Below are 11,369 nucleotides of genomic sequence, written 5' to 3'. Positions count from 1 at the left end.
CAGATGTGTATATATTTTAAATAATTTTAAGAAACCTGTTCTAAGTGCTCAAACCAATCACTGGATTCCAGTCAACTGATACCTCTTCAGTTATCAGAGTTGCTAATAGTAATTGCTAATGTTTCAACTTTTGGTTTTCTAATTTAAGTTATCACCTGTAGATGCTAATTTCTTGCTACTTTTACTTTTATCCAACTTCACCTCAGTTCACTTTTATTCTTTTATTAAAACATGCATATCCCTTAAAATGTGTAACTATACTTGGAGTTTTACATACATACTTATTTCTGCCCCTATCCTCTACCTTGCCATCTCCTCTTAATTAATAGTTCCTTATTCTGCACTAAAGATTTACACTGTAAATGGCAATTTTAGTATATTTAAGATCCTTGACTTACCAGCAGCTTATTAATTATGTGAACACTTTAGGCTTCCTCCTGCTTTCTAGAAAACAAAACAAAAAAAAGGGACAATCTATTACAATTTTCTTAAAAACTCCTTAAATTCTTTTATCCTCATTCCGGTTAAAGTTGGAGCAGTTTATGGCTTCCTTGAATCTGTGTTATGCTCTCTTTAAATTCATAATAACTCTTGTATATAGTACCTCATGCAAAAATATAATACTAATATGCTTCATGTGTGATGGATTATCTTTTGAGGTTTTTAAGCTTTGCTTTTCAGAACTTTGTTGAGGCCACAGCTTGGAAAGGAATGGGACATCAGATGGAATTAGTCCAGAAAGTAAAGGTCAGAAGCACAATTTTGAAAGTATGTATCTGTGGCTAGGATTCACTAGTCACTTCTCTAAGGCTGTTTTTTCCTGTTTTGTTTTTTTTTCATTGATTTTGATTGTTTTGGGTTTTGTTTGGTGTTGTGGTTTTTTTAATAGACAAAGCTTATTCTTTAGGAATGACATGTTTTTAGTGCATCAGAATCAATTTGCCAAGGATCAGCAAGTTGTCTTGTAGTATAGTGACAAGAAGGAACATATTTAGAAGGCATATGGTAGAGAAAGCAGGGTGTGCTGCACCCTGGGAGATCTCTTCCTATTTTCCTGCAGTACTTCACTGACTAGAGCACATGCATATGGGGTTCTCTTGAATGTGTATTAATTGAATAAGAGACTATTTCCTAATGATGAATTCTATGCTCATTTAGTTTCTTTCTTGTTTACAAAAATAACACCCTTGAACACTCAATGTATAATAGCTGCTGGTCTTGTCTTAAAGACATAAATGACATGCCTTTGTTATTAATAATTCAGTTGTTTTGTGCATTATATGCAACTTCCAACTTAAGCAAAACAAAGAAAAAGCCAGTGCATATATGTTATACAGGTATATATTTTCTTCATATAAATATATAGAGAAGATATAATTAAGATACAACATAAAGTGGTATATGTCTTATTTTCATCCTCAACTGCCTGATGTCTTGTTTTCCAGCACATTGTCACCTGCAGTCAAGGGAAAAATTAATCTTTTTGCAGGGTCTCCTATATTACAGTTAGAACAAGACTAAGCTAACTTGTACGCTAGCATGTATTTCAAATACCAGCAGTAAGCTGCAGCATTTGCAGAGCTCAGCGTGGCCTGCAAGTGCCTTCTGAGAAGCCTGACTAATTAGTGCATGCTGAGCTTCATGCTGTTATAGCTGAGCTCCTGATACCTAGGCTAAATATAGTTCCACAGGAAGCCCCTCCAAAGATACAGTAGTGTAGATATGGTTTTTGAAAGGTAAAAATTGAAAGGCAGTGCACTACTTCAACCGTTCTTGAAGAATCCAAACATGGCTTCTATGGGATAGGTGTAATAGACTTTTTGTAACCCATTGTGTATGTTTCTGTTTCCCTAATATTCAATGCAAATCTATCCTGAATTATGCATCATGAGGAAGAGTAAGCCATGAAATGACTCTAGAGCTAGCAGAAACTAAAACTAACAAGAGCACTCTGGATACTGCATCTAGATATGAACAACCCAAACCAAGAATTTTATCATATATGTTCTATTACTAACTTTTAATAGTAATTTCTCTACTAGTCAACAACACAACTTGAAGATGTGAAACCACATGATGTAACTAATTTGAAAGTTTTATCCTATGACCGGGTGTCAATTGCAGTTCAAAATTCACAGCGAGAAAGAGGGCAATAAGTATTCTCCTTTCTACCTTTTGACCGGTTATTCATCCCTGAGAAAATCTCAGCCCTTCAAATGCTTCATTTGGCTGATAAGTGGAAATATATATTCTTTTTTTACTTTACTAATTTGGCATAAGATTTTACTATAATGTTAATATACCTATGAGTCTTCATATGAGACTACATATATCTCAGTACAGATTTATCCTGAAACAATGTTCTTACTCTTTGAGGAGTTTTACAGGTTTTACAATAGGACTCTACGAGTTTTACAATAAGACTCAAAGTTAAAGAAATACAGTTATTTCAAAACCTAATCTGATGTATACATGTCATGAAGACATTCTCTAAATTTCATTGATTTTCCTCATAGTGCTTGTTACTGCATTCATTGGGGCTTTGAAGCTCTTGGACCAAGTAATATAATTCCTATAAAAATTTCATTCCTGCTCGTATTTCATGAACTGCTCTTATACTTTTTGATACCTTTTTCTTTGGGGATACCTCAAAATGTGCTTTCTACTTCACATTTGTATATGGGTATCTTGTATTGCCTATGTCTAATGAACTAAGTAAGAAAGATTGTCTTGCTGCAAAATTTCTAGAGTACAGACATCTCAAGTGCATTCTAGCGAGTTTCCACAGTTTTTTTTTTACCCTATTTAGGTTCTTATTTTTGGCAATCATGCTGGAATTGTAATCTCCTAGCCAGCCATTGTTTTCAGTCTTTCTTGCTGACATAATTTGAGTTCTGTTCAGGCAAAGTGGCTTGGAGGCCCATAAACTTTTTTTCATCCACTTCAGTACCTGCCACTTAATTTTTGTTATTTTAGTATATAAGACTTTTCAGACCTCTCCCCGACTATCTAACAGGATGGTGTCCAGGCTGCTTCCTATGGATTTTAGTTTTGTATTCTTTTCTTACTTCATTTTCCTTCAAAATGCTGTAGCTTACTCATTTAAAAAGAATCTATCTCCTGAATTTTAATGTCACAAACTACCACTTAGTTTGATCTTGCAAAACATGTCAAATTTAATTATATTTTTTTCTTTAGCAGTTCAATCATACTTATTTACAGGATATTTTTCAGGGAGTTACTTAAGGCAAAGTCAAGAATAGCCTGTTCTCTTGTGTGCTTCAGAATGAGCTGTTCCAAGATGCAATTGTTTCTTACTTTCAAAATTGTCTTTCCAAGTTATGTTGTGATGTGACAGCCAGCTCGTTTGTATTTGATATGATAATTGTCTTAACAGACTTTGTAACAGATTGTCCTAACATCTCTGAAGATTAGGAAATACTCTCAGCTGTAAAAGTATTCTACAATCTGGATCATTCTGTAGTGTGGACTTATCTAGACTATGCCATATGACCCACATGTACAATATTGCTTAAAAATCTCTCTAAATTGACCCAAGAAAGCCCATCTTAGAATAAGTTATCTTTCAGGTGAGCAGAACCAGAAGTTCCTTGTACTGGTCCAATGCCCATCTAGTGCAGTAAAAGAAAAGGAAGGACAGACGTGACAACCTTCTTGTGTCATGTTGACACGGAATCCCATATTCAGTGCAGGGTGAAAAGACAATATAAACTGGTATGATGTTCAAGATGTTGTAGTGCTGGATTGAATTTATATAGTTATTAACAGAGTCATTGTCATCAGGGCAATGCAAAGACATGCAGGTAGAAACATTAAGAAACAACTTTTGACTTGTAGTTTGCATTTTCATGATACACCCTATGTACATGCCCAACTGTGTGTATGCAATGAAAACATTTTATAAAGACTCTGATTTCCTTCCTAGACATCTTTGTCTGTTTGTGGCTTTTGTTACTGGCTGTGAAAATATTTCTTGTCGTGATTCAGAAATGTAAACTTTCTCCCAAACCCTGTGAAGCTTATCTTGAATCTTCTCATGTTGGCAGATTTTGTTTCCTATTTATTGTCTAATTACTTTATTTCAAAAGGATTTATTACACCATTCACCTTTTTTTTTTCTTCCATTATAGGTTGTAGGAATGAGAATTTAAAAATCCTTTTCTTAAAAGAAAGGCAGGGCTATTGATGAGGATATTCAAAACAATGTCACTGGAGTGCTTGCATTCCTTGCAAGAGAGAAGTTTGTTGTAAATACATTTATTATTAAAACATTTAAAGATGATGAAATTAGAAGGAAATGGAAGGTGATAGTTTAATTTTTTTCCTCACAGCAAAGTTTTACTTGAAGGAATGGTGAAAGAATCACTTTAATTGCTGAGGCAGTATAAGTTATAATCATAATGAACTTTTGTTTTGTAATAACCGTAAAAAGAAAGAGGTCATTCATGCAGAATTATATGTGGCAGTAATGGACAAATGTCCTGTGCATATGGCATGTTCCCCTGTGGGGCTATGTACTCATACAGCATCATCAGAAAACTGATGGGTTCAGTAAAAAAACCCAAAGTGAGTGACAGCAATATATCCATCAGCTTTGACCTGAAAAGCCTCAACAGTAAGTTGTGGCAGTGTTAACTGTGTGTCTTTTACTCAGTGTAAAAGGTCATCATAGGGATGAATGCTGGCAAGAAGCTGGTCAAATTCAAACCAGAAAAAAATTCAATGGGACTTAAACTTCAAGAAACCAGAGAATTAACTCTTAATTTCTTGACATGTTCAAGTAACCCTTGATGCCTTATGGTGATACAAAGTATGTATGCTTATAGAGTGTAACTGTAGAAATCAGAAGACTTTGAAAGACCGGTCCAGCTCTCTTAAACTCTAAGGCATGATGGACATACAAGTTTTTCATGTATAGTTACGATTATTAAGCCTTGTGGAAGTCACATAAAGCATACTTAATTTTTCATGGTGAGCTAAATAGCTGGATGTAACCAAAATTAAGTTAAATATGTTAATAAAGATTCCTAATTACTTTACCCTTACAGAGAAGATCTTACTCTGCTTTGGGGTTTTTTGTAATGATAAAAAATTTTTGCAGTTATTCTTGACTTGCACTAGCAAGAGATGTTCTGAATTGCCATTTTAAGATATAAAATGCAGAGCAGTACTTTGAGTCTCCTGTGTAGCATCATCAAATATGGGTGTTAGCTGCTTTTTCCACCTGTGAGAATAAATTTACGAAGCTAATATCATAATTTGTATTACTACCCAGAGCTGTTCTTCTGTTTCCAGTGACAGACTCTTGGTCTGACTGGTTAATTCACAATTCTTCAAAGCAACTCAGAAGACACTTTTATTGCCCTGTTTAAGATTTCACTGAACTGCCCATGTCTCAAAGAGTGATTAATAACATTAGCTGTTAGAGAGACCTTATGTTGGCATATGGGGCATAGACACGATATGTCCCTAGACATTAGGAAGAAGGTCACACAAATCACATTCAGAATGATAATTTACCATTACTTCCAATCACTTACTCTGAGTAACCTCTTCCACTGCTTGAGGACTAAGCATAGCTGTACCAGACTTCAACCTCTGCTCAATAAAAGACATTTCTATTTTGGAAGCTCTAACATCAAAAAATATAAGAACCTGGGGACGTTTTTATTTTCATCTGGTACTTCATTAGATTAAGAAATTGCAAAGTATTTCTTTTTAACTTCCCTGGAAATGTGACACAGACAAAACTGATAAGAAGGTATTGGATAATCTTGACTCTTGGGCACTCTTACAGTTTTCTGCCATTTCATGCTTTGTCAGATGGGGCTCAATTTGATGTTTTTGAGCTGAATGTGGATTTTGCCATTAATTTCAGTAGGAATTGGCTTGGGTGCTTAGCTAGTGTGTGCTTCATCTACCTAATCTGTGAAATTGGCATAATAATATTGTAGAAACTTATCTATTTGCATGCATAAGATTTCTTCCAGATCATAGCTGATTGGAAATTACCAAGTATGAGCACAAAATGGGATGGGATGAGAGAATGAAAGAATTATCCACAAAATCATGGAGGTATTTTAGAGATATTCTTGGATGCAAAGGGATAAATGAGATTACCAAGTTTTGTTATATATATATATCGCTTCTTGAGGGAGATTATTCCACAGTTAGTTTTGTTGTTTGGGTTTTTTTTTTTATGCCCTGGCCTTCTGTTTTTTTTCCAGGATTATTATAATTTCCTCTAGGACTGATTTGCAACACCTGTGTACTCCTTACTAAGTTAATTTTATTTTCTGTTTTTGAATTCCACTTTTATGGTTCATTCAGTCATCTGGTCTTATCTATTTTGCACTGCTTTACATTTGCTTTGATGCAAACAAACCCATAAAGTATAAGTTGCTTCTTTAAGTGCTCTCTGTGATAAGGAAAAACAGGTTTTTTTTCATTTTCTGGACAAGTGCCTTCCCATCTTAATGGCCTTGAGTCCATATCTATGGTATATCACTTAAGTAATAATATCATAGAATATCCTTTCTGTGGAGGGTAAGGCAGCTCTACGAAGTTAGCAAAAACTATTCTATTCAGACTTAGTCATTGCTGCTGAACAGAAACATCAGCCTGTGAAATTTCTACCTTCTAGCATCTGTAAATAGAGTCTGCTCACAGGTAAAGCAAGTGTTGATTCCATGAAACATTTGACCTGCAAGCACAAAGTTAGAAAGTGTCATTCAGGGGCAAAATGTGTTACAAGACATGTATTTATGCTTACTGCAGAATTGTGGAACACATCCTCCTCATTAGGACTAGTTGAGATTTCAGGATAGCAAGGAAGAAAAGGAGTATTGACACAAGCACATTTGGGATGGGTATGCAAGAACCCGAAAGACAGAGGAGCACTGAATGTTCTCCCTTTGTTCTCCAAGAAGGCTTGAAGTAAGTGCTATATGTTTGTCTTCCTTTCTAGCACATTAATAATGGGGCAGCTGTAATCTGTTTCACAGTAAGATACAAACTTGCTTTCTTCTAATTCTTACTGCAAAGAAGTCTGCTTGAAGAGTGGTTTGAGTATTGCTTATATCCATTGGTAGCACTTCTCCTTGAACTCTTTCTATCACTAAGCTTTTAACCTGGATGCATGTTTACCAGAACATATAAGGAGCTTGTTTGAATTACAGTGAATTGGATAATACTGATATTTTATTCTTAGAATCCATTGATTGTGCTTTGGCTGTTGTATGCTGGTCCTTTGGGTTTTGTTTACTTCGATCAAGATATTTTTCACATGAAAATCTTTTTTACAACTACAAATGGCAAGTTAGATGGAAAATATTTACAGAAAAAATAAGTTTAAGCCTCAAAATATGTCACCTAGATCAAAACACGTTTGATAATTGGTATCACAAAGGTCAGGGATCTCAGTAATCACTTTTCAGTAATCTCACTTTTGTCTATGGAATAAAGAAGTGATGTAGGAACTGTTTTCTGGGAGGACTGTTTCACATTTTACATGTCAGATTAAATGGACAGAGATTTTAAGTCCCTCAGAAATGGTTTACATCTCTCCATATTTCATTATGCTATGGCATAACACTTGCTTCCACTATTCTTCCTTTTCTCTCCCTTTTGCTACTTGTTCATATGCCCTTTTAATTTACTTAATTTTCCTGTCTCTGTTCCTACATCTTTTTTTTTCTCCACTGCTGTACCCTCACCTGGTCAAGGTCATGGTAATAATGAGGAGGAGTTCTCTGAAGTAGTGAGGTCCTTCTAGCAAAGAATAATCTAGCTAAAACTATGTAGATCCCCATTTTAAAAAGTCTTAATACTGGCAGATAATTACATCAGACTTAAGACTGATGTTTGAAGCTAAATGGCTTCAAAAAGAAAACAATTTTCCTTTTTCATTGAAAGCTTCCAATCTAACAGTTTTACAACTCTCAGATAGTTTCTTTATAGCAATATTCTGGAATGTATTACCCAATATATATAAAAAAAACCAGGGAACCAACTCTGCCCAAGAGAGCTTAGAAAGGAAGACCAAATCCTGCAATCAATTGATGCAGACAAATGCCAATCCATTAATTTAATAACAGGTTTCTGCAATCTGCTTTCGGGGCTGGCTCTTACACAAACAGCACAGAGGAGATTTAGACAGAGTGACATAATCTTGGTATACATTTTCTGCTGTCTTAAGTATTTTACTACCCTTACCTGACACAAACACTCCTTGTGCCCTACCCTGTCTTCCTATCCAAAAGGTGTATGTACTGTAGATATTTCCTAGCTAAGTACTAATGTAGCTAAAATTGAGGAATTCAACAATTGCTGTCTATATAGCTGTTTAATTTATTCCACCACTTTGAAGGAAATAGTGCTTTTTGTGATGCTTTCATGATGTGATAAGAAGACTGGATTTCATTCCATCATAATCCTAGGTGCCAGACACTTTGTATTTCACCCCGGTCCCCATTGCATAGCTAACAATTGTCTCCAATCAAAGCACTTGTGAATGTCTCACAACCTTTTGCTTCCTTTTTTTAATCTGTAATTCAATTTCACATTAAAAGACTATACATCTAAGCATATACATCTAAGTTTTGTTGGTTCCAAGCTTCAAGATTTTTGTTAAAAGATATAATAGGTCTTTGACTCAAGGTACAGCCTAGATAGTGACCTGGGGAGGTTCTTATCTATAGTATTTGTAACCCTGTGGAGGTGCCATACATCTATATCACAGCATGAACAAATATGCTTTCCAGCAAATCAAGTCCTACATAAGAATGCAAGCCAATTAAAGACTACTACTTGCCCTTCCCATTTGTTCTTTTGCAATTAAGTGAAATCTATGCCATATCAAGTGATACTTGTTTCCCAAGCAACTTCTCCAACTCAGTTTCTGTACAATACTGATTGTTTCATATGTTTTAAGGGCCAAGAGCAGTATAATTGTCAGGTCATATACCACTGCTTTTGTTGATAGCTTTAACACCTTGGAATTTTTTAGATATGCAGTCATTGAAGCTAATAAGGACCTGTAAATCCCAGAAGATCATCACTATGCCCATGAAAAGCAGAATCAAGGTACACCATCATGAATATTTTTTTTCTGTTTATGTGATGTAACAGGGATCTTTATGCTGACAGTCTGCTAGTGGGATGGTCTGTGGTGCATGGACTGTGACACAGTAGATCTGAAGGCCTAACATGGCAGCTGAAACTGCAATACAGTATATTGAAACTTTGTTCAGGAAACTTCTAAACTGATTATGTTTTGGTTTATTTTCATTCATAGCTTTGCAGGAGTTGGAAATGGCAATCATGCCTCAAAATGAATTGTTACTAACAGACCTCTAAACTGGATAATAAAATCTTATCTGATACATGGCAACAGCTTTCATCTGAATGTTTCTGAAACAACAGCATCTTACCCAAATGCTCAAACACTCAGGAAACATCAATTTCATGGAAGTGCATAGAACCAGCCTCTTGAGGTACCTTGAAAAGATTTTTGTTGTAGTGAGGTTTTTCCCTTGTTACTCACATTACTTGTGATGAAGGTCTACTGTTCTTGGACTATCATAAATCAGCATCTCTTATGACTCTATTGACTTGAGTGGCTGGATCACTTGAGAACCTATCTTGAAAATCTTACTCCACCTGAAAGTTTATTTTACATAATCTATAGGCAAAAAGCAAACCATTTGAAAACCACTTTAGAGCAGCTCTTGGTATGTGGCCTGAGACATTGCTTGTGGTGAAAAGAATATACTGCTATAGTCAAGGGTTGACAAGACAGGCAAGTATGATGTTGCTTATAGCCCACTTCTTGCATAGTGTCACATACTGCTCAGCAAGGATTTTTGGCCATTATTTAAATGTTGTGGGATATTCTTTTGCACTCCTCAACTTGAAGGTTGAGAATCAAAATAATCTTCAATTGGGATTTAAAATATGATTATCTTTGCTGGCTTCTCTGCAAGATTACAGTACTTGTAATCTAATTGAGATATTTTTAGAGCTATAAGTATCACATCCCCAGCTGGAAACCAGGTTGTTTTCCCATTGTAAGACACAATATCTTAGCAATTCTTAAACATGTTACAAGAACAGTTCTGCATCTTGCTTATGCTGTTGTTAACACCAGTTATTTCGCTCGCCTTTTCAATCAAACATACAGACACAAGTGAGAAAGAGGAGAACAATTTCTTTGACAAGTTTCTTAAAATAAATGGGACATTTTGAAGGTGCTGAGAAATTTTGAATGCCAGAGATAGACCAGAACCCTGTGGTCAGAGAAAGTGGTACTGGTGCATAGCAAAACATCAAATTGTTTGCAAAAAACCCCAAAATATTGTATGACTTTATACTGTGTCAATCTATAATGAAGCTACCCCTAAGACATAGACTTGTTGGGGCACACAGAGCCTGGCATGGTAGTAGGCAAGTGTTACTGGTCTATACCAGTAACAACTTTAGATACCCACTACTTCTCTACCCATTTAGACAGTGGTGCATTTACAGCTTGCAGAAATGATGAGTTATGTACATCATCCCAAGTACTGCTTAACAGAGCCATTACAATTCTAAAACCCAAGGACATACGTTAAATTACCTGGCATGACACACTATGATAGCATATGTATTGAATATGTTTTAGGTAGGTTCCATTCCTTTTTGCTGGAACAGCCAGACTAAGCACAGGCTTCACAACACCTGGCCCAGAGGCACTCTGGTACCCAGTGGGCCTAGGATGAGTGTTCCTTGATTATTAGTGCATGTACCAGATCAGAGAATAAATGCTAGATATATTGAATTCTTGAATTCTTTAGGTACAATCCTCATGGAAATACAGGACTTTTTGCCTCTGATCTTACATTGCTATGTAAATAAAAAATTCTTGTCTGTCCAGCACTAAATGCTACCAGACTTCAGATTCTTATTGATACCTGATTCACAGCCAGGCACAGTAAATCAAACATTTGTTTGGTGTGATGGTAATGAATAGCAGAGACTCAGAAATACTTTTAAATTAGGTGTGTCAAGTGTAGTTCTGAATTAGGACTTGTAGGTGAGTTTCACAGCGCAGGATTAAAGTGTTTTTACCTCGAGATCTCATATTCTTATAGAAAGAAAAAACAAGTGTCATACATCTAAAGTATAAAGAATTCACTACACTGAGTATCCACCATCTTCCTTTCAGGGCTATATTTCAAGAGGTTTGGCAATGAAGCAGACTAGCTGTGTGAGAACAGAAACCTCCGCTGGTGAACAGCAAGAGTGACTCTGTAACACCAGCCGTGGCACAGAAAGCTGAAAAATGGGTGGAGAGTGCTGGTAATTTTAAC

Source organism: Colius striatus, chromosome 9, assembly GCF_028858725.1.
Source record: "Colius striatus isolate bColStr4 chromosome 9, bColStr4.1.hap1, whole genome shotgun sequence".
In the NCBI taxonomy this organism is placed as follows: Eukaryota; Metazoa; Chordata; class Aves; order Coliiformes; family Coliidae; genus Colius; species Colius striatus.
The sequence above is the reverse complement of the archived record's forward strand: the minus strand, read 5'-3'. Positions refer to the sequence as shown.